Source organism: Lactuca virosa, chromosome 1 (genome assembly GCF_052849685.1).
Source record: "Lactuca virosa cultivar CGN04683 chromosome 1, Lactuca_virosa_CGN04683_v6, whole genome shotgun sequence".
Classification (NCBI taxonomy): domain Eukaryota; kingdom Viridiplantae; phylum Streptophyta; class Magnoliopsida; order Asterales; family Asteraceae; genus Lactuca; species Lactuca virosa.
The window spans coordinates 263,354,445-263,371,041 of record NC_136426.1 but is presented as its reverse complement, the minus strand read 5'-3'; the positions used below and the strand labels follow the sequence as shown (position 1 = coordinate 263,371,041).

Sequence of the window (16,597 nt, the reverse complement as noted above, 5' to 3'; positions counted from 1 at the left end):
GGACAACGAAAAAGGGGGGTGCAACACGAGGACTTCCCATGGGGTCACCCATCCTAGTACTACTCTCGCCCAAGCACGCTTAACTGCGGAGTTCTGATGGGATCCGGTGCATTAGTGCTGGTATGATCGCACCCGAAATATTGTCCATGCTTATTGCTTGTATGTCTTAAAAGACACAGAACCTCCTTTGTTTTCGTACGCGAGGCGTGGGACCCACGTGACCGATCGGCTCCGTTCCAAAAATACGAAGACCATGAACCATGAAACGGAGGCCACCCGAGCATAGAAATAGCAAGAAAGAAAAAAAAACAAAAAAAAAACCGCACGTAAAATCTAAAAAAACGCAAACGGACAACGAAAAAGGGCGGTGCAACACGAGGACTTCCCAGGGGGTCACCCATCCTAGTACTACTCTCGCCCAAGCACGCTTAACTGCGGAGTTCTGATAGGATCCGGTGCATTAGTGCTGGTATGATCGCACCCGAAATACTATCCATACTTATTGCTTGTATGTCTTAAAAGACGCAGAACCTCCTTTGTTTTCGTACGCGAGGCGTGGGACCCACGTGACCGATCGGCTCCGTTCCAAAAATACGAAGACCATGAACCATGAAACGGAGGCCACCCGAGCATAGAAATAGCAAGAAAGAAAAAAAAACAAAAAAAAAACCGCACGTAAAATCTAAAAAAACGCAAACGGACAACGAAAAAGGGGGGTGCAACACGAGGACTTCCCAGGGGGTCACCCATCCTAGTACTACTCTCGCCCAAGCACGTTTAACTGCGGAGTTCTGATGGGATCCGGTGCATTAGTGCTGGTATGATCGCACCCGAAATACTATCCATGCTTATTGCTTGTATGTCTTAAAAGACGCAGAACCTCCTTTGTTTTCGTACGCGAGGCGTGGGACCCACGTGACCGATCAGCTCCGTTCCAAAAATACGAAGACCATCAACCATGAAGCGGAGGCCACCCGAGCATAGAAATAGCAAGAAAGAAAAAAAAAACAAAAAAAAAACCGCACGTAAAATCCAAAAAAACGCAAACGGATAACGAAAAAGGGGGGTGCAACACGAGGACTTCCCATGGGGTCACCCATCCTAGTACTACTCTCGCCCAAGCACGTTTAACTGCGGAGTTCTGATGGGATCCGGTGCATTAGTGATGGTATGATCGCACCCGAAATACTGTCCATGCTCATTGCTTGTATGTCTTAAAAGACACAGAACCTCCTTTGTTTTCGTACGCGAGGCGTGGGACCCACGTGACCGATCGGCTCCGTTCCAAAAATACGAAGTCCATGAACCATGAAACGGAGGCCACCCGAGCATAGAAATAGCAAGAAAAAAAAAACAAAAAAAAACCGCACGTAAAATCTAAAAAAACGCAAACGGACAACGAAAAAGGGGGGGTGCAACACGAGGACTTCCCAGGGGGTCACCCATCCTAGTACTAGTCTCGCCCAAGCACGCTTAACTGCGGAGTTCTGATGGGATCCGGTGCATTAGTGCTGGTATGATCGCACCCGAAATACTATCCATGCTTATTGCTTTTATGTCTTAAAAGACGCAGAACCTCCTTTGTTTTCGTACGCGAGGCGTGGGACCCACGTGACCGATCGGCTCCGTTCCAAAAATACGAAGACCATGAACCATGAAACGGAGGCCACCCGAGCATAGAAATAGCAAGAAAGAAAAAAAAAACAAAAAAAAAACCGCACGTAAAATCTAAAAAAACGCAAACGGACAACGAAAAAGGGGGGTGCAACACGAGGACTTCCCATGGGGTCACCCATCCTAGTACTACTCTCGCCCAAGCACGCTTAACTACGGAGTTCTGATGGGATCCGGTGCATTAGTGCTGGTATGATCGCACCCGAAATACTGTCCATGCTTATTGCTTGTATGTCTTAAAAGACACAGAACCTCCTTTGTTTTCGTACGCGAGGCGTGGGACCCACGTGACCCATCGGCTCCGTTCCAAAAATACGAAGACCATGAACCATGAAACGGAGGCCACCCGAGCATAGAAATAGCAAGAAAAAAAAACAAAAAAAAAAAAAAAAACCGCACGTAAAATCTAAAAAAACGCAAACGGACAACGAAAAAGGGGGGTGCAACACGAGGACTTCCCAGGGGGTCACCCATCCTAGTACTACTCTCGCCCAAGCACGCTTAACTGCGGAGTTCTGATGGGATCCGGTGCATTAGTGCTGGTATGATCGCACCCGAAATACGATCCATGCTTATTGCTTTTATGTCTTAAAAGACGCAGAACCTCCTTTGTTTTCGTACGCGAGGCGTGGAACCCACGTGACCGATCGGCTCCGTTCCAAAAATACGAAAACCATCAACCATGAAGCGGAGGCCACCCGAGCATAGAAATAGAAAGAAAGAAAAAAAAACAAAAAAAAACCGCACGTAAAATCTAAAAAAACGCAAACGGACAACGAAAAAGGGGGGTGCAACACGAGGACTTCCCAGGGGGTCACCCATCCTAGTACTACTCTCGCCCAAGCACGCTTAACTGCGGAGTTCTGATAGGATCCGGTGCATTAGTGCTGGTATGATCGCACCCGAAATACTATCCATACTTATTGCTTGTATGTCTTAAAAGACGCAGAACCTCCTTTGTTTTCGTACGCGAGGCGTGGGACCCACGTGACCGATCGGCTCCGTTCCAAAAATACGAAGACCATGAACCATGAAACGGAGGCCACCCGAGCATAGAAATAGCAAGAAAGAAAAAAAAAACAAAAAAAAAACCGCACGTAAAATCTAAAAAAACGCAAACGGACAACGAAAAAGGGGGGTGCAACACGAGGACTTCCCAGGGGGTCACCCATCCTAGTACTACTCTCGCCCAAGCACGTTTAACTGCGGAGTTCTGATGGGATCCGGTGCATTAGTGCTGGTATGATCGCACCCGAAATACTATCCATGCTTATTGCTTGTATGTCTTAAAAGACGCAGAACCTCCTTTGTTTTCGTACGCGAGGCGTGGGACCCACGTGACCGATTAGCTCCGTTCCAAAAATACGAAGACCATCAACCATGAAGCGGAGGCCACCCGAGCATAGAAATAGCAAGAAAGAAAAAAAAACAAAAAAAACCGCACGTAAAATCTAAAAAAACGCAAACGGACAACGAAAAAGGGGGGTGCAACACGAGGACTTCCCATGGGGTCACCCATCCTAGTACTACTCTCGCCCAAGCACGCTTAACTGCGGAGTTCTGATGGGATCCGGTGCATTAGTGCTGGTATGATCGCACCCGAAATACTGTCCATGCTTATTGCTTGTATGTCTTAAAAGACACAGAACCTCCTTTGTTTTCGTACGCGAGGCGTGGGACCCACGTGACCGATCGGCTCCCTTCCAAAAATACGAAGACCATGAACCATGAAACGGAGGCCATCCGAGCATAGAAATAGCAAGAAAAAAAAACAAAAAAAAACCGCACGTAAAATCTAAAAAAACGCAAACGGACAACGAAAAAGGGGGGGTGCAACACGAGGACTTCCCAGGGGGTCACCCATCCTAGTACTACTCTCGCCCAAGCACGCTTAACTGCGGAGTTCTGATGGGATTCGGTGCATTAGTGCTGGTATGATCCCACCCGAAATACTATCCATGCTTATTGCTTTTATGTCTTAAAAGACGCAGAACCTCCTTTGTTTTCGTACGCGAGGCGTGGAACCCACGTGACCGATTGGCTCCGTTCCAAAAATACGAAAACCATCAACCATGAAGCGGAGGCCACCCGAGCATAGAAATAGCAAGAAAGAAAAAAAAACAAAAAAAAACCGCACGTAAAATTTAAAAAAACGCAAACGGACAACGAAAAAGGGGGGTGCAACACGAGGACTTCCCATGGGGTCACCCATCCTAGTACTACTCTCGCCCAAGCACGCTTAACTGCGGAGTTCTGATGGGATCCGGTGCATTAGTGCTGGTATGATCGCACCCGAAATACTGTCCATGCTTATTGCTTGTATGTCTTAAAAGACACAGAACCTCCTTTGTTTTCGTACGCGAGGCGTGGGACCCACGTGACCGATCGGCTCCGTTCCAAAAATACGAAGACCATGAACCATGAAACGGAGGCCACCCGAGCATAGAAATAGCAAGAAAAAAAAACAAAAAAAAAAAAACCGCACGTAAAATCTAAAAAAACGCAAACGGACAACGAAAAAGGGGGGTGCAACACGAGGACTTCCCAAGGGGTCACCCATCCTAGTACTACTCTCGCCCAAGCACGCTTAACTGCGGAGTTCTGATGGGATCCGGTGCATTAGTGCTGGTATGATCGCACCCGAAATACGATCCATGCTTATTGCTTTTATGTCTTAAAAGACGCAGAACCTCCTTTGTTTTCGTACGCGAGGCGTGGAACCCACGTGACCGATCGGCTCCGTTCCAAAAATACGAAAACCATCAACCATGAAGCGGAGGCCACCCGAGCATAGAAATAGAAAGAAAGAAAAAAAAAAAAAAAAACCGCACGTAAAATCTAAAAAAACGCAAACGGACAACGAAAAAGGGGGGTGCAACACGAGGACTTCCCAGAGGGTCACCCATCCTAGTACTACTCTCGCCCAAGCACGCTTAACTACGGAGTTCTGATGGGATCCGGTGCATTAGTGCTGGTATGATCGCACCCGAAATACTATCCATGCTTATTGCTTGTATGTCTTAAAAGACACAGAACCTCCTTTGTTTTCGTACGCGAGGCGTGGGACCCACGTGACCGATCGGCTCCGTTCCAAAAATACGAAGACCATGAACCATGAAACGGAAGCCACCCGAGCATAGAAATAGCAAGAAAAAAAACAAAAAAAAACCCGCACGTAAAATCTAAAAAAACGCAAACGGACAACGAAAAAGGGGGGTGCAACACGAGGACTTCCAAGGGGGTCACCCATCCTAATACTACTCTCGCCCAAGCACGCTTAACTGCGGAGTTCTGATGGGATCCGGTGCATTAGTGCTGGTATGATCGCACCCGAAATACTATCCATGCTTATTGCTTTTATGTCTTAAAAGACGCAGAACCTCCTTTGTTTTCGTACGCGAGGCGTGGAACCCACGTGACAGATCGGCTCCGTTCCAAAAATACGAAAACCATCAACAATGAAGCGGAGGCCACCCGAGCATAGAAATAGCAAGAAAGAAAAAAAAAACAAAAAAAACCGCACGTAAAATCTAAAAAAACGCAAACGGACAACGAAAAAGGGGGTGCAACACGAGGACTTCCCAGGGGGTCACTCATCCTAGTACTACTCTCGCCCAAGCACGCTTAACTGCGGAGTTCTGATGGGATCCGGTGCATTAGTGCTGGTATGATCGCACCCGAAATACTATCCATGCTTATTGCTTGTATGTCTTAAAAGACGCAGAACCTCCTTTGTTTTCGTACGCGAGGCGTGGGACCCACGTGACCGATCGGCTCCGTTCCAAAAATACGAAGACCATGAACCATGAAACGGAGGCCACCCGAGCATAGAAATAGCAAGAAAGAAAAAAAAACAAAAAAAAAAACGCACGTAAAATCTAAAAAAACGCAAACGGACAACGAAAAAGGGGGGTGCAACACGAGGACTTCCCAGGGGGTCACCCATCCTAGTACTACTCTCGCCCAAGCACGCTTCACTGCGGAGTTCTGATGGGATCCGGTGCATTAGTGCTGGTATGATCGCACCCGAAATAATATCCATGCTTATTGCTTGTATGTCTTAAAAGACGCAGAACCTCCTTTGTTTTCGTACGCGAGGCGTGGGACCCACGTGACCGATCGGCTCCGTTCCAAAAATACGAAGACCATGAACCATGAAACGGAGGCCACCCGAGCATAGAAATAGCAAGAAAGAAAAAAAAACAAAAAAAAAACCGCACGTAAAATCTAAAAAAACGCAAACGGACAACGAAAAAGGGGGGTGCAACACGAGGACTTCCCAGGGGGTCACCCATCCTAGTACTACTCTCGCCCAAGCACGCTTAACTGCGGAGTTCTGATGGGATCCGGTGCATTAGTGCTGGTATGATCGCACCCAAAATACTATCCATGCTTATTGCTTGTATGTCTTAAAAGACGCAGAAACTCCTTTGTTTTCGTACGCGAGGCGTGGGACCCACGTGACCGATCAGCTCCGTTCCAAAAATACGAAGACCATCGACCATGAAGCGGAGGCCACCCGAGCATAGAAATAGCAAGAAAGAAAAAAAAACAAAAAAAAACCGCATGTAAAATCTAAAAAAACGCAAACGGACAACGAAAAAGGGGGGTGCAACACGAGGACTTCCCATGGGGTCACCCATCCTAGTACTACTCTCGCCCAAGCACGCTTAACTGCGGTGTTCTGATGGGATCCGGTGCATTAGTGCTGGTATGATCGCACCCGAAATACTATCCATGCTTATTGCTTGTATGTCTTAAAAGACGCAGAAACTCCTTTGTTTTCGTACGCGAGGCGTGGGACCCACGTGACCGATCCGCTCCGTTCCAAAAATACGAAGACCATCGACCATGAAGCGGAGGCCACCCGAGCATAGAAATAGCAAGAAAGAAAAAAAAACAAAAAAAAACCGCACGTAAAATTTAAAAAAACGCAAACGGACAACGAAAAAGGGGGGTGCAACACGAGGACTTCCCATGGGGTCACCCATCCTAGTACTACTCTCGCCCAAGCACGCTTAACTGCGGAGTTCTGATGGGATCCGGTGCATTAGTGCTGGTATGATCGCACCCGAAATACTGTCCATGCTTATTGCTTGTATGTCTTAAAAGACACAGAACCTCCTTTGTTTTCGTACGCGAGGCGTGGGACCCACGTGACCGATCGGCTCCGTTCCAAAAATACGAAGACCATGAACCATGAAACGGAGGCCACCCGAGCATAGAAATAGCAAGAAAAAAAAAACAAAAAAAAAAAAACCGCACGTAAAATCTAAAAAAACGCAAACGGACAACGAAAAAGGGGGGGTGCAACACGAGGACTTCCCAAGGGGTCACCCATCCTAGTACTACTCTCGCCCAAGCACGCTTAACTGCGGAGTTCTGATGGGATCCGGTGCATTAGTGCTGGTATGATCGCACCCGAAATACGATCCATGCTTATTGCTTTTATGTCTTAAAAGACGCAGAACCTCCTTTGTTTTCGTACGCGAGGCGTGGAACCCACGTGACCGATCGGCTCCGTTCCAAAAATACGAAAACCATCAACCATGAAGCGGAGGCCACCCGAGCATAGAAATAGAAAGAAAGAAAAAAAAACAAAAAAAAACCGCACGTAAAATCTAAAAAAACGCAAACGGACAACGAAAAAGGGGGGTGGAACACGAGGACTTCCCAGGGGGTCACCCATCCTAGTACTACTCTCGCCCAAGCACGCTTAACTACGGAGTTCTGATGGGATCCGGTGCATTAGTGCTGGTATGATCGCACCCGAAATACTATCCATGCTTATTGCTTGTATGTCTTAAAAGACACAGAACCTCCTTTGTTTTCGTACGCGAGTCGTGGGACCCACGTGACCGATCGGCTCCGTTCCAAAAATACGAAGACCATGAACCATGAAACGGAAGCCACCCGAGCATAGAAATAGCAAGAAAAAAAACAAAAAAAAACCGCACGTAAAATCTAAAAAAACGCAAACGGACAACGAAAAAGGGGGGTGCAACACGAGGACTTCCAAGGGGGTCACCCATCCTAATACTACTCTCGCCCAAGCACGCTTAACTGCGGAGTTCTGATGGGATCCGGTGCATTAGTGCTGGTATGATCGCACCCGAAATACTATCCATGCTTATTGCTTTTATGTCTTAAAAGACGCAGAACCTCCTTTGTTTTCGTACGCGAGGCGTGGGACCCACGTGACCGATCGGCTCCGTTCCAAAAATACGAAGACCATGAACCATGAAACGGAGGCCACCCGAGCATAGAAATAGCAAGAAAGAAAAAAAAAACAAAAAAAAAACCGCACGTAAAATCTAAAAAAACGCAAACGGACAACGTAAAAGGGGGGTGCAACACGAGGACTTCCCAGGGGGTCACCCATCCTAGTACTACTCTCGCCCAAGCACGTTTAACTGCGGAGTTCTGATGGGATCCGGTGCATTAGTGCTGGTATGATCGCACCCGAAATACTATCCATGCTTATTGCTTGTATGTCTTAAAAGACGCAGAACCTCCTTTGTTTTCGTACGCGAGGCGTGGGACCCACGTGACCGATCAGCTCCGTTCCAAAAATACGAAGACCATCAACCATGAAGCGGAGGCCACCCGAGCATATAAATAGCAAGAAAGAAAAAAAAACAAAAAAAAACCGCACGTAAAATCTAAAAAAACGCAAACGGACAACGAAAAAGGGAGGTGCAACACGAGGACTTCCCATGGGGTCACCCATCCTAGTACTACTCTCGCCCAAGCACGCTTAACTGCGGAGTTCTGATGGGATCCGGTGCATTAGTGCTGGTATGATCGCACCCGAAATACTGTCCATGCTTATTGCTTGTATGTCTTAAAAGACGCAGAACCTCCTTTGTTTTCGTACGAGAGGCGTGGGACCCACGTGACCGATCGGCTCCGTTCCAAAAATACGAAGACCATGAACCATGAAACGGAGGCCACCCGAGCATAGAAATAGCAAGAAAGAAAAAAAAACAAAAAAAAAACCGCACGTAAAATCTAAAAAAACGCAAACGGACAACGAAAAAGGGGGGTGCAACACGAGGACTTCCCAGGGGGTCACCCATCCTAGTACTACTCTCGCCCAAGCACGCTTAACTGCGGAGTTCTGATGGGATCCGGTGCATTAGTGCTGGTATGATCGCACCCAAAATACTATCCATGCTTATTGCTTGTATGTCTTAAAAGACGCAGAAACTCCTTTGTTTTCGTACGCGAGGCGTGGGACCCACGTGACCGATCAGCTCCGTTCCAAAAATACGAAGACCATCAACCATGAAGCGGAGGCCAGCCGAGCATAGAAATAGCAAGAAAGAAAAAAAAACAAAAAAAAACCGCACGTAAAATTTAAAAAAACGCAAACGGACAACGAAAAAGGGGGGTGCAACACGAGGACTTCCCATGGGGTCACCCATCCTAGTACTACTCTCGCCCAAGCACGCTTAACTGCGGAGTTCTGATGGGATCCGGTGCATTAGTGCTGGTATGATCGCACCCGAAATACTGTCCATGCTTATTGCTTGTATGTCTTAAAAGACACAGAACCTCCTTTGTTTTCGTACGCGAGGCGTGGGACCCACGTGACCGATCGGCTCCGTTCCAAAAATACGAAGACCATGAACCATGAAACGGAGGCCACCCGAGCATAGAAATAGCAAGAAAAAAAAAACAAAAAAAAAAAACCGCACGTAAAATCTAAAAAAACGCAAACGGACAACGAAAAAGGGGGGTGCAACACGAGGACTTCCCAAGGGGTCACCCATCCTAGTACTACTCTCGCCCAAGCACGCTTAACTGCGGAGTTCTGATGGGATCCGGTGCATTAGTGCTGGTATGATCGCACCCGAAATACGATCCATGCTTATTGCTTTTATGTCTTAAAAGACGCAGAACCTCCTTTGTTTTCGTACGCGAGGCGTGGAACCCACGTGACCGATCGGCTCCGTTCCAAAAATACGAAAACCATCAACCATGAAGCGGAGGCCACCCGAGCATAGAAATAGAAAGAAAGAAAAAAAAACAAAAAAAAACCGCACGTAAAATCTAAAAAAACGCAAACGGACAACGAAAAAGGGGGGTGCAACACGAGGACTTCCCAGGGGGTCACCCATCCTAGTACTACTCTCGCCCAAGCACGCTTAACTACGGAGTTCTGATGGGATCCGGTGCATTAGTGCTGGTATGATCGCACCCGAAATACTATCCATGCTTATTGCTTGTATGTCTTAAAAGACACAGAACCTCCTTTGTTTTCGTACGCGAGGCGTGGGACCCACGTGACCGATCGGCTCCGTTCCAAAAATACGAAGACCATGAACCACGAAACGGAAGCCACCCGAGCATAGAAATAGCAAGAAAAAAAACAAAAAAAAACCGCACGTAAAATCTAAAAAAACGCAAACGGACAACGAAAAAGGGGGGTGCAACACGAGGACTTCCAAGGGGGTCACCCATCCTAATAGTACTCTCGCCCAAGCACGCTTAACTGCGGAGTTCTGATGGGATCCGGTGCATTAGTGCTGGTATGATCGCACCCGAAATACTATCCATGCTTATTGCTTTTATGTCTTAAAAGACGCAGAACCTCCTTTGTTTTCGTACGCGAGGCGTGGGACCCACGTGACCGATCGGCTCCGTTCCAAAAATACGAAGACCATGAACCATGAAACGGATGCCACCCGAGCATAGAAATAGCAAGAAAGAAAAAAAAAACAAAAAAAAAACCGCACGTAAAATCTAAAAAAACGCAAACGGACAACGAAAAAGGGGGGTGCAACACGAGGACTTCCCAGGGGGTCACCCATCCTAGTACTACTCTCGCCCAAGCACGTTTAACTGCGGAGTTCTGATGGGATCCGGTGCATTAGTGCTGGTTTGATCGCACCCGAAATACTATCCATGCTTATTGCTTGTATGTCTTAAAAGACGCAGAACCTCCTTTGTTTTCGTACGCGAGGCGTGGGACCCACGTGACCGATCAGCTCCGTTCCAAAAATACGAAGACCATCAACCATGAAGCGGAGGCCACCCGAGCATAGAAATAGCAAGAAAGAAAAAAAAACAAAAAAAAACCGCACGTAAAATCTAAAAAAACGCAAACGGACAACGAAAAAGGGGGGTGCAACACGAGGACTTCCCATGGGGTCACCCATCCTAGTACTACTCTCGCCCAAGCACGCTTAACTGCGGAGTTCTGATGGGATCCGGTGCATTAGTGCTGGTATGATCGCACCCGAAATACTGTCCATGCTTATTGCTTGTATGTCTTAAAAGACACAGAACCTCCTTTGTTTTCGTACGCGAGGCGTGGGACCCACGTGACCGATCGGCTCCGTTCCAAAAATACGAAGACCATGAACCATGAAACGGAGGCCACCCGAGCATAGAAATAGCAAGAAAAAAAAACAAAAAAAAACCGCACGTAAAATCTAAAAAAACGCAAACGGACAACGAAAAAGGGGGGTGCAACACGAGGACTTCCCAGGGGGTCACCCATCCTAGTACTACTCTCGCCCAAGCACGCATTACTGCGGAGTTCTGATGGGATCCGGTGCATTAGTGCTGGTATGATCGCACCCGAAATACTATCCATGCTTATTGCTTTTATGTCTTAAAAGACGCAGAACCTCCTTTGTTTTCGTACGCGAGACGTGGAACCCACGTGACCGATCGGCTCCGTTCCAAAAATACGAAAACCATCAACCATGAAGCGGAGGCCACCCGAGCATAGAAATAGCAAGAAAGAAAAAAAAACAAAAAAAAACCGCACGTAAAATCTAAAAAAACGCAAACGGACAACGAAAAAGGGGGGTACAACACGAGGACTTCCAAGGGGGTCACCCATCCTAGTACTACTCTCGCCCAAGCACGCTTAACTGCGGAGTTCTGATGGGATCCGGTGCATTAGTGCTGGTATGATCGCACCCGAAATACTATCAATGCTTATTGCTTGTATGTCTTAAAAGACGCAAAACCTCCTTTGTTTTCGTACGCGAGGCGTGGGACCCACGTGACCGATCGGCTCCGTTCCAAAAATACGAAGACCATGAACCATGAAACGGAGGCCACCCGAGCATAGAAATAGCAAGAAAGAAAAAAAAACAAAAAAAAAAAACCGCACGTAAAATCTAAAAAAACGCAAACGGACAACGAAAAAGGGGGGTGCAACAGGAGGACTTCCCAGGGGGGTCACCCATCCTAGTACTACTCTCGCCCAAGCACGCTTAACTGCGGAGTTCTGATGGGATCCGGTGCATTAGTGCTGGTATGATCGCACCCGAAATACTATCCATGCTTATTGCTTGTATGTCTTAAAAGACGCAGAACCTCCTTTGTTTTCGTACGCGAGGCGTGGAACCCACGTGACCGATCGGCTCCGTTCCAAAAATACGAAAACCATCAACCATGAAGCGGAGGCCACCCGAGCATAGAAATAGCAAGAAAGAAAAAAACACAAAAAAAAACCGCACGTAAAATCTAAAAAAACGCAAACGGACAACGAAAAAGGGGGGTGCAACACGAGGACTTCCCAGGGGGTCACCCATCCTAGTACTACTCTCGCCCAAGCACGCTTAACTGCGGAGTTCTGATGGGATCCGGTGCATTAGTGCTGATATGATCGCACCGGAAATACTATCCATGCTTATTGCTTGTATGTCTTAAAAGACGCAGAACCTCCTTCATTTTCGTACGCGAGGCGTGGGACCCACGTGACCGATCGGCTCCGTTCCAAAAATACGAAGACCATGAACCATGAAACGGAGGCCACCCGAGCATAGAAATAGCAAGAAAGAAAAAAAAAACAAAAAAAAAACCGCACGTAAAATCTAAAAAAACGCAAACGGACAACGAAAAAGGGGGGTGCAACACGAGGACTTCCCAGGGGGTCACCCATCCTAGTACTACTCTCGCCCAAGCACGCTTAACTGCGGAGTTCTGATGGGATCCGGTGCATTAGTGCTGGTATGATCGCACCCAAAATACTATCCATGCTTATTGCTTGTATGTCTTAAAAGACGCAGAAACTCCTTTGTTTTCGTACGCGAGGCGTGGGACCCACGTGACCGATCAGCTCCGTTCCAAAAATACGAAGACCATCAACCATGAAGCGGAGGCCACCCGAGCATAGAAATAGCAAGAAAGAAAAAAAAACAAAAAAAAACCGCACGTAAAATCTAAAAAAACGCAAACGGACAACGAAAAAGGGGGGTGCAACACGAGGACTTCCCATGGGGTCACCCATCCTAGTACTACTCTCGCCCAAGCACGCTTAACTGCGGAGTTCTGATGGGATCCGGTGCATTAGTGCTGGTATGATCGCACCCGAAATACTGTCCATGCTTATTGCTTGTATGTCTTAAAAGACACAGAACCTCCTTTGTTCTCGTACGCGAGGCGTGGGACCCACGTGACCGATCGGCTCCGTTCCAAAAATACGAAGACCATGAACCATGAAACGGAGGCCACCCGAGCATAGAAATAGCAAGAAAAAAAAACAAAAAAAAACCGCACGTAAAATCTAAAAAAACGCAAACGGACAACGAAAAAGGGGGGTGCAACACGAGGACTTCCCAGGGGGTCACCCATCCTAGTACTACTCTCGCCCAAGCACGCATTACTGCGGAGTTCTGATGGGATCCGGTGCATTAGTGCTGGTATGATCGCACCCGAAATACTATCCATGCTTATTGCTTTTATGTCTTAAAAGACGCAGAACCTCCTTTGTTTTCGTACGCGAGACGTGGAACCCACGTGACCGATCGGCTCCGTTCCAAAAATACGAAAACCATCAACCATGAAGCGGAGGCCACCCGAGCATAGAAATAGCAAGAAAGAAAAAAAAACAAAAAAAAACCGCACGTAAAATCTAAAAAAACGCAAACGGACAACGAAAAAGGGGGGTACAACACGAGGACTTCCAAGGGGGTCACCCATCCTAGTACTACTCTCGCCCAAGCACGCTTAACTGCGGAGTTCTGATGGGATCCGGTGCATTAGTGCTGGTATGATCGCACCCGAAATACTATCAATGCTTATTGCTTGTATGTCTTAAAAGACGCAGAACCTCCTTTGTTTTCGTACGCGAGGCGTGGGACCCACGTGACCGATCGGCTCCGTTCCAAAAATACGAAGACCATGAACCATGAAACGGAGGCCACCCGAGCATAGAAATAGCAAGAAAGAAAAAAAAAACAAAAAAAAAAACCGCACGTAAAATCTAAAAAAACGCAAACGGACAACGAAAAAGGGGGTTGCAACAGGAGGACTTCCCAGGGGGTCACCCATCCTAGTACTACTCTCGCCCAAGCACGCTTAACTGCGGAGTTCTGATGGGATCCGGTGCATTAGTGCTGGTATGATCGCACCCGAAATACTATCCATGCTTATTGCTTGTATGTCTTAAAAGACGCAGAACCTCCTTTGTTTTCGTACGCGAGGCGTGGAACCCACGTGACCGATCGGCTCCGTTCCAAAAATACGAAAACCATCAACCATGAAGCGGAGGCCACCCGAGCATAGAAATAGCAAGAAAGAAAAAAACACAAAAAAAAACCGCACGTAAAATCTAAAAAAACGCAAACGGACAACGAAAAAGGGGGGTGCAACACGAGGACTTCCCAGGGGGTCACCCATCCTAGTACTACTCTCGCCCAAGCACGCTTTAACTGCGGAGTTCTGATGGGATCCGGTGCATTAGTGCTGGTATGATCGCACCCGAAATACTATCCATGCTTATTGCTTGTATGTCTTAAAAGACGCAGAACCTCCTTTGTTTTCGTACGAGAGGCGTGGGACCCACGTGACCGATCGGCTCCGTTCCAAAAATACGAAGACCATGAACCATGAAACGGAGGCCACCCGAGCATAGAAATAGCAAGAAAGAAAAAAAAAACAAAAAAAAAACCGCACGTAAAATCTAAAAAAACGCAAACGGACAACGAAAAAGGGGGGTGCAACACGAGGACTTCCCAGGGGGTCACCCATCCTAGTACTACTCTCGCCCAAGCACGCTTAACTGCGGAGTTCTGATGGGATTCGGTGCATTAGTGCTGGTATGATCGCACCCAAAATACTATCCATGCTTATTGCTTGTATGTCTTAAAAGACGCAGAAACTCCTTTGTTTTCGTACGCGAGGCGTGGGACCCACGTGACCGATCAGCTCCGTTCCAAAAATACGAAGACCATCAACCATGAAGCGGAGGCCAGCCGAGCATAGAAATAGCAAGAAAGAAAAAAAACAAAAAAAAACCGCACGTAAAATTTAAAAAAACGCAAACGGACAACGAAAAAGGGGGGTGCAACACGAGGACTTCCCATGGGGTCACCCATCCTAGTACTACTCTCGCCCAAGCACGCTTAACTGCGGAGTTCTGATGGGATCCGGTGCATTAGTGCTGGTATGATCGCACCCGAAATACTGTCCATGCTTATTGCTTGTATGTCTTAAAAGACACAGAACCTCCTTTGTTTTCGTACGCGAGGCGTGGGACCCACGTGACCGATCGGCTCCGTTCCAAAAATACGAAGACCATGAACCATGAAACGGAGGCCACCCGAGCATAGAAATAGCAAGAAAAAAAAAACAAAAAAAAAAAACCGCACGTAAAATCTAAAAAAACGCAAACGGACAACGAAAAAGGGGGGTGCAACACGAGGACTTCCCAAGGGGTCACCCATCCTAGTACTACTCTCGCCCAAGCACGCTTAACTGCGGAGTTCTGATGGGATCCGGTGCATTAGTGCTGGTATGATCGCACCCGAAATACGATCCATGCTTATTGCTTTTATGTCTTAAAAGACGCAGAACCTCCTTTGTTTTCGTACGCGAGGCGTGGAACCCACGTGACCGATCGGCTCCGTTCCAAAAATACGAAAACCATCAACCATGAAGCGGAGGCCACCCGAGCATAGAAATAGAAAGAAAGAAAAAAAAACAAAAAAAAACCGCACGTAAAATCTAAAAAAACGCAAACGGACAACGAAAAAGGGGGGTGCAACACGAGGACTTCCCAGGGGGTCACCCATCCTAGTACTACTCTCGCCCAAGCACGCTTAACTACGGAGTTCTGATGGGATCCGGTGCATTAGTGCTGGTATGATCGCACCCGAAATACTATCCATGCTTATTGCTTGTATGTCTTAAAAGACACAGAACCTCCTTTGTTTTCGTACGCGAGGCGTGGGACCCACGTGACCGATCGGCTCCGTTCCAAAAATACGAAGACCATGAACCATGAAACGGAAGCCACCCGATCATAGAAATAGCAAGAAAAAAAACAAAAAAAAACCGCACGTAAAATCTAAAAAAACGCAAACGGACAACGAAAAAGGGGGGTGCAACACGAGGACTTCCAAGGGGGTCACCCATCCTAATACTACTCTCGCCCAAGCACGCTTAACTGCGGAGTTCTGATGGGATCCGGTGCATTAGTGCTGGTATGATCGCACCCGAAATACTATCCATGCTTATTGCTTTTATGTCTTAAAAGACGCAGAACCTCCTTTGTTTTCGTACGCGAGGCGTGGGACCCACGTGACCGATCGGCTCCGTTCCAAAAATACGAAGACCATGAACCATGAAACGGAGGCCACCCGAGCATAGAAATAGCAAGAAAGAAAAAAAAACAAAAAAAAAACCGCACGTAAAATCTAAAAAAACGCAAACGGACAACGAAAAAGGGGGGTGCAACACGAGGACTTCCCAGGGGGTCACCCATCCTAGTACTACTCTCGCCCAAGCACGCATTACTGCGGAGTTCTAATGGGATCCGGTGCATTAGTGCTGGTATGATCGCACCCGAAATACTATCCATGCTTATTGCTTTTATGTCTTAAAAGACGCAGAACCTCCTTTGTTTTCGTACGCGAGACGTGGAACCCACGTGACCGATCGGCTCCGTTCCAAAAAT

At 47.3% G+C, this 16,597-nt stretch overlaps 48 non-coding genes across 48 annotated transcripts; all 48 read right to left on the bottom strand.

Annotated features, from left to right (window-relative positions):
- Positions 1 to 15: 15 nt before the first annotated feature.
- On the bottom strand, positions 16 to 134 carry LOC145153178 (5S ribosomal RNA). Its single transcript, XR_013733700.1, has one exon. It is a non-coding gene; the product is annotated as a 5S ribosomal RNA (ribosomal RNA).
- A 230-nt stretch (positions 135 to 364) lies between these two features.
- Positions 365 to 483, bottom strand: LOC145146614 (5S ribosomal RNA). The gene has a single exon (XR_013727550.1). It is a non-coding gene; the product is annotated as a 5S ribosomal RNA (ribosomal RNA).
- Positions 484 to 713: 230 nt separating this feature from the next.
- On the bottom strand, positions 714 to 832 carry LOC145154147 (5S ribosomal RNA). The gene has a single exon (XR_013734628.1). It is a non-coding gene; the product is annotated as a 5S ribosomal RNA (ribosomal RNA).
- Positions 833 to 1,063: 231 nt separating this feature from the next.
- LOC145146414 (5S ribosomal RNA) lies at positions 1,064 to 1,182 on the bottom strand. Its single transcript, XR_013727360.1, has one exon. It is a non-coding gene; the product is annotated as a 5S ribosomal RNA (ribosomal RNA).
- Positions 1,183 to 1,409: 227 nt separating this feature from the next.
- On the bottom strand, positions 1,410 to 1,528 carry LOC145154259 (5S ribosomal RNA). The gene has a single exon (XR_013734739.1). It is a non-coding gene; the product is annotated as a 5S ribosomal RNA (ribosomal RNA).
- A 231-nt stretch (positions 1,529 to 1,759) lies between these two features.
- Positions 1,760 to 1,878, bottom strand: LOC145153548 (5S ribosomal RNA). The gene has a single exon (XR_013734049.1). It is a non-coding gene; the product is annotated as a 5S ribosomal RNA (ribosomal RNA).
- Positions 1,879 to 2,111: 233 nt separating this feature from the next.
- LOC145149778 (5S ribosomal RNA) lies at positions 2,112 to 2,230 on the bottom strand. The gene has a single exon (XR_013730625.1). It is a non-coding gene; the product is annotated as a 5S ribosomal RNA (ribosomal RNA).
- Positions 2,231 to 2,459: 229 nt separating this feature from the next.
- Positions 2,460 to 2,578, bottom strand: LOC145138382 (5S ribosomal RNA). The gene has a single exon (XR_013721501.1). It is a non-coding gene; the product is annotated as a 5S ribosomal RNA (ribosomal RNA).
- Positions 2,579 to 2,809: 231 nt separating this feature from the next.
- On the bottom strand, positions 2,810 to 2,928 carry LOC145154146 (5S ribosomal RNA). Its single transcript, XR_013734626.1, has one exon. It is a non-coding gene; the product is annotated as a 5S ribosomal RNA (ribosomal RNA).
- A 228-nt stretch (positions 2,929 to 3,156) lies between these two features.
- LOC145153177 (5S ribosomal RNA) lies at positions 3,157 to 3,275 on the bottom strand. Its single transcript, XR_013733699.1, has one exon. It is a non-coding gene; the product is annotated as a 5S ribosomal RNA (ribosomal RNA).
- A 226-nt stretch (positions 3,276 to 3,501) lies between these two features.
- On the bottom strand, positions 3,502 to 3,620 carry LOC145147174 (5S ribosomal RNA). The gene has a single exon (XR_013728086.1). It is a non-coding gene; the product is annotated as a 5S ribosomal RNA (ribosomal RNA).
- Positions 3,621 to 3,849: 229 nt separating this feature from the next.
- Positions 3,850 to 3,968, bottom strand: LOC145153175 (5S ribosomal RNA). The gene has a single exon (XR_013733697.1). It is a non-coding gene; the product is annotated as a 5S ribosomal RNA (ribosomal RNA).
- Positions 3,969 to 4,197: 229 nt separating this feature from the next.
- Positions 4,198 to 4,316, bottom strand: LOC145153461 (5S ribosomal RNA). The gene has a single exon (XR_013733968.1). It is a non-coding gene; the product is annotated as a 5S ribosomal RNA (ribosomal RNA).
- A 227-nt stretch (positions 4,317 to 4,543) lies between these two features.
- LOC145153900 (5S ribosomal RNA) lies at positions 4,544 to 4,662 on the bottom strand. The gene has a single exon (XR_013734391.1). It is a non-coding gene; the product is annotated as a 5S ribosomal RNA (ribosomal RNA).
- Positions 4,663 to 4,887: 225 nt separating this feature from the next.
- LOC145145000 (5S ribosomal RNA) lies at positions 4,888 to 5,006 on the bottom strand. Its single transcript, XR_013725994.1, has one exon. It is a non-coding gene; the product is annotated as a 5S ribosomal RNA (ribosomal RNA).
- A 228-nt stretch (positions 5,007 to 5,234) lies between these two features.
- Positions 5,235 to 5,353, bottom strand: LOC145143610 (5S ribosomal RNA). Its single transcript, XR_013724640.1, has one exon. It is a non-coding gene; the product is annotated as a 5S ribosomal RNA (ribosomal RNA).
- Positions 5,354 to 5,583: 230 nt separating this feature from the next.
- On the bottom strand, positions 5,584 to 5,702 carry LOC145154481 (5S ribosomal RNA). The gene has a single exon (XR_013734953.1). It is a non-coding gene; the product is annotated as a 5S ribosomal RNA (ribosomal RNA).
- A 230-nt stretch (positions 5,703 to 5,932) lies between these two features.
- LOC145149767 (5S ribosomal RNA) lies at positions 5,933 to 6,051 on the bottom strand. The gene has a single exon (XR_013730614.1). It is a non-coding gene; the product is annotated as a 5S ribosomal RNA (ribosomal RNA).
- Positions 6,052 to 6,280: 229 nt separating this feature from the next.
- On the bottom strand, positions 6,281 to 6,399 carry LOC145145235 (5S ribosomal RNA). The gene has a single exon (XR_013726220.1). It is a non-coding gene; the product is annotated as a 5S ribosomal RNA (ribosomal RNA).
- A 229-nt stretch (positions 6,400 to 6,628) lies between these two features.
- On the bottom strand, positions 6,629 to 6,747 carry LOC145153173 (5S ribosomal RNA). Its single transcript, XR_013733696.1, has one exon. It is a non-coding gene; the product is annotated as a 5S ribosomal RNA (ribosomal RNA).
- A 231-nt stretch (positions 6,748 to 6,978) lies between these two features.
- Positions 6,979 to 7,097, bottom strand: LOC145153460 (5S ribosomal RNA). Its single transcript, XR_013733967.1, has one exon. It is a non-coding gene; the product is annotated as a 5S ribosomal RNA (ribosomal RNA).
- A 229-nt stretch (positions 7,098 to 7,326) lies between these two features.
- Positions 7,327 to 7,445, bottom strand: LOC145145193 (5S ribosomal RNA). The gene has a single exon (XR_013726180.1). It is a non-coding gene; the product is annotated as a 5S ribosomal RNA (ribosomal RNA).
- A 224-nt stretch (positions 7,446 to 7,669) lies between these two features.
- Positions 7,670 to 7,788, bottom strand: LOC145144998 (5S ribosomal RNA). Its single transcript, XR_013725993.1, has one exon. It is a non-coding gene; the product is annotated as a 5S ribosomal RNA (ribosomal RNA).
- Positions 7,789 to 8,019: 231 nt separating this feature from the next.
- Positions 8,020 to 8,138, bottom strand: LOC145154145 (5S ribosomal RNA). Its single transcript, XR_013734625.1, has one exon. It is a non-coding gene; the product is annotated as a 5S ribosomal RNA (ribosomal RNA).
- A 229-nt stretch (positions 8,139 to 8,367) lies between these two features.
- LOC145155022 (5S ribosomal RNA) lies at positions 8,368 to 8,486 on the bottom strand. Its single transcript, XR_013735484.1, has one exon. It is a non-coding gene; the product is annotated as a 5S ribosomal RNA (ribosomal RNA).
- A 230-nt stretch (positions 8,487 to 8,716) lies between these two features.
- On the bottom strand, positions 8,717 to 8,835 carry LOC145149755 (5S ribosomal RNA). Its single transcript, XR_013730603.1, has one exon. It is a non-coding gene; the product is annotated as a 5S ribosomal RNA (ribosomal RNA).
- Positions 8,836 to 9,064: 229 nt separating this feature from the next.
- LOC145153172 (5S ribosomal RNA) lies at positions 9,065 to 9,183 on the bottom strand. The gene has a single exon (XR_013733695.1). It is a non-coding gene; the product is annotated as a 5S ribosomal RNA (ribosomal RNA).
- A 229-nt stretch (positions 9,184 to 9,412) lies between these two features.
- On the bottom strand, positions 9,413 to 9,531 carry LOC145153459 (5S ribosomal RNA). The gene has a single exon (XR_013733966.1). It is a non-coding gene; the product is annotated as a 5S ribosomal RNA (ribosomal RNA).
- A 229-nt stretch (positions 9,532 to 9,760) lies between these two features.
- LOC145152453 (5S ribosomal RNA) lies at positions 9,761 to 9,879 on the bottom strand. The gene has a single exon (XR_013732975.1). It is a non-coding gene; the product is annotated as a 5S ribosomal RNA (ribosomal RNA).
- Positions 9,880 to 10,103: 224 nt separating this feature from the next.
- On the bottom strand, positions 10,104 to 10,222 carry LOC145148265 (5S ribosomal RNA). The gene has a single exon (XR_013729157.1). It is a non-coding gene; the product is annotated as a 5S ribosomal RNA (ribosomal RNA).
- Positions 10,223 to 10,453: 231 nt separating this feature from the next.
- Positions 10,454 to 10,572, bottom strand: LOC145139746 (5S ribosomal RNA). Its single transcript, XR_013721988.1, has one exon. It is a non-coding gene; the product is annotated as a 5S ribosomal RNA (ribosomal RNA).
- A 229-nt stretch (positions 10,573 to 10,801) lies between these two features.
- LOC145153171 (5S ribosomal RNA) lies at positions 10,802 to 10,920 on the bottom strand. The gene has a single exon (XR_013733694.1). It is a non-coding gene; the product is annotated as a 5S ribosomal RNA (ribosomal RNA).
- Positions 10,921 to 11,145: 225 nt separating this feature from the next.
- Positions 11,146 to 11,264, bottom strand: LOC145146292 (5S ribosomal RNA). The gene has a single exon (XR_013727244.1). It is a non-coding gene; the product is annotated as a 5S ribosomal RNA (ribosomal RNA).
- Positions 11,265 to 11,493: 229 nt separating this feature from the next.
- On the bottom strand, positions 11,494 to 11,612 carry LOC145144991 (5S ribosomal RNA). The gene has a single exon (XR_013725986.1). It is a non-coding gene; the product is annotated as a 5S ribosomal RNA (ribosomal RNA).
- Positions 11,613 to 11,844: 232 nt separating this feature from the next.
- LOC145148973 (5S ribosomal RNA) lies at positions 11,845 to 11,964 on the bottom strand. Its single transcript, XR_013729834.1, has one exon. It is a non-coding gene; the product is annotated as a 5S ribosomal RNA (ribosomal RNA).
- Positions 11,965 to 12,193: 229 nt separating this feature from the next.
- LOC145145670 (5S ribosomal RNA) lies at positions 12,194 to 12,312 on the bottom strand. The gene has a single exon (XR_013726632.1). It is a non-coding gene; the product is annotated as a 5S ribosomal RNA (ribosomal RNA).
- A 231-nt stretch (positions 12,313 to 12,543) lies between these two features.
- On the bottom strand, positions 12,544 to 12,662 carry LOC145149743 (5S ribosomal RNA). The gene has a single exon (XR_013730592.1). It is a non-coding gene; the product is annotated as a 5S ribosomal RNA (ribosomal RNA).
- Positions 12,663 to 12,891: 229 nt separating this feature from the next.
- On the bottom strand, positions 12,892 to 13,010 carry LOC145153170 (5S ribosomal RNA). Its single transcript, XR_013733693.1, has one exon. It is a non-coding gene; the product is annotated as a 5S ribosomal RNA (ribosomal RNA).
- A 225-nt stretch (positions 13,011 to 13,235) lies between these two features.
- Positions 13,236 to 13,354, bottom strand: LOC145146291 (5S ribosomal RNA). The gene has a single exon (XR_013727243.1). It is a non-coding gene; the product is annotated as a 5S ribosomal RNA (ribosomal RNA).
- A 229-nt stretch (positions 13,355 to 13,583) lies between these two features.
- On the bottom strand, positions 13,584 to 13,702 carry LOC145144990 (5S ribosomal RNA). Its single transcript, XR_013725985.1, has one exon. It is a non-coding gene; the product is annotated as a 5S ribosomal RNA (ribosomal RNA).
- A 232-nt stretch (positions 13,703 to 13,934) lies between these two features.
- LOC145147780 (5S ribosomal RNA) lies at positions 13,935 to 14,053 on the bottom strand. Its single transcript, XR_013728670.1, has one exon. It is a non-coding gene; the product is annotated as a 5S ribosomal RNA (ribosomal RNA).
- A 229-nt stretch (positions 14,054 to 14,282) lies between these two features.
- LOC145145366 (5S ribosomal RNA) lies at positions 14,283 to 14,402 on the bottom strand. Its single transcript, XR_013726342.1, has one exon. It is a non-coding gene; the product is annotated as a 5S ribosomal RNA (ribosomal RNA).
- A 231-nt stretch (positions 14,403 to 14,633) lies between these two features.
- Positions 14,634 to 14,752, bottom strand: LOC145143973 (5S ribosomal RNA). The gene has a single exon (XR_013724997.1). It is a non-coding gene; the product is annotated as a 5S ribosomal RNA (ribosomal RNA).
- A 228-nt stretch (positions 14,753 to 14,980) lies between these two features.
- On the bottom strand, positions 14,981 to 15,099 carry LOC145153169 (5S ribosomal RNA). Its single transcript, XR_013733692.1, has one exon. It is a non-coding gene; the product is annotated as a 5S ribosomal RNA (ribosomal RNA).
- A 229-nt stretch (positions 15,100 to 15,328) lies between these two features.
- Positions 15,329 to 15,447, bottom strand: LOC145153457 (5S ribosomal RNA). Its single transcript, XR_013733964.1, has one exon. It is a non-coding gene; the product is annotated as a 5S ribosomal RNA (ribosomal RNA).
- A 229-nt stretch (positions 15,448 to 15,676) lies between these two features.
- Positions 15,677 to 15,795, bottom strand: LOC145152452 (5S ribosomal RNA). Its single transcript, XR_013732974.1, has one exon. It is a non-coding gene; the product is annotated as a 5S ribosomal RNA (ribosomal RNA).
- A 224-nt stretch (positions 15,796 to 16,019) lies between these two features.
- On the bottom strand, positions 16,020 to 16,138 carry LOC145144997 (5S ribosomal RNA). The gene has a single exon (XR_013725992.1). It is a non-coding gene; the product is annotated as a 5S ribosomal RNA (ribosomal RNA).
- Positions 16,139 to 16,368: 230 nt separating this feature from the next.
- On the bottom strand, positions 16,369 to 16,487 carry LOC145147064 (5S ribosomal RNA). Its single transcript, XR_013727980.1, has one exon. It is a non-coding gene; the product is annotated as a 5S ribosomal RNA (ribosomal RNA).
- Between the last annotated feature and the right edge of the window lie 110 nt (positions 16,488 to 16,597).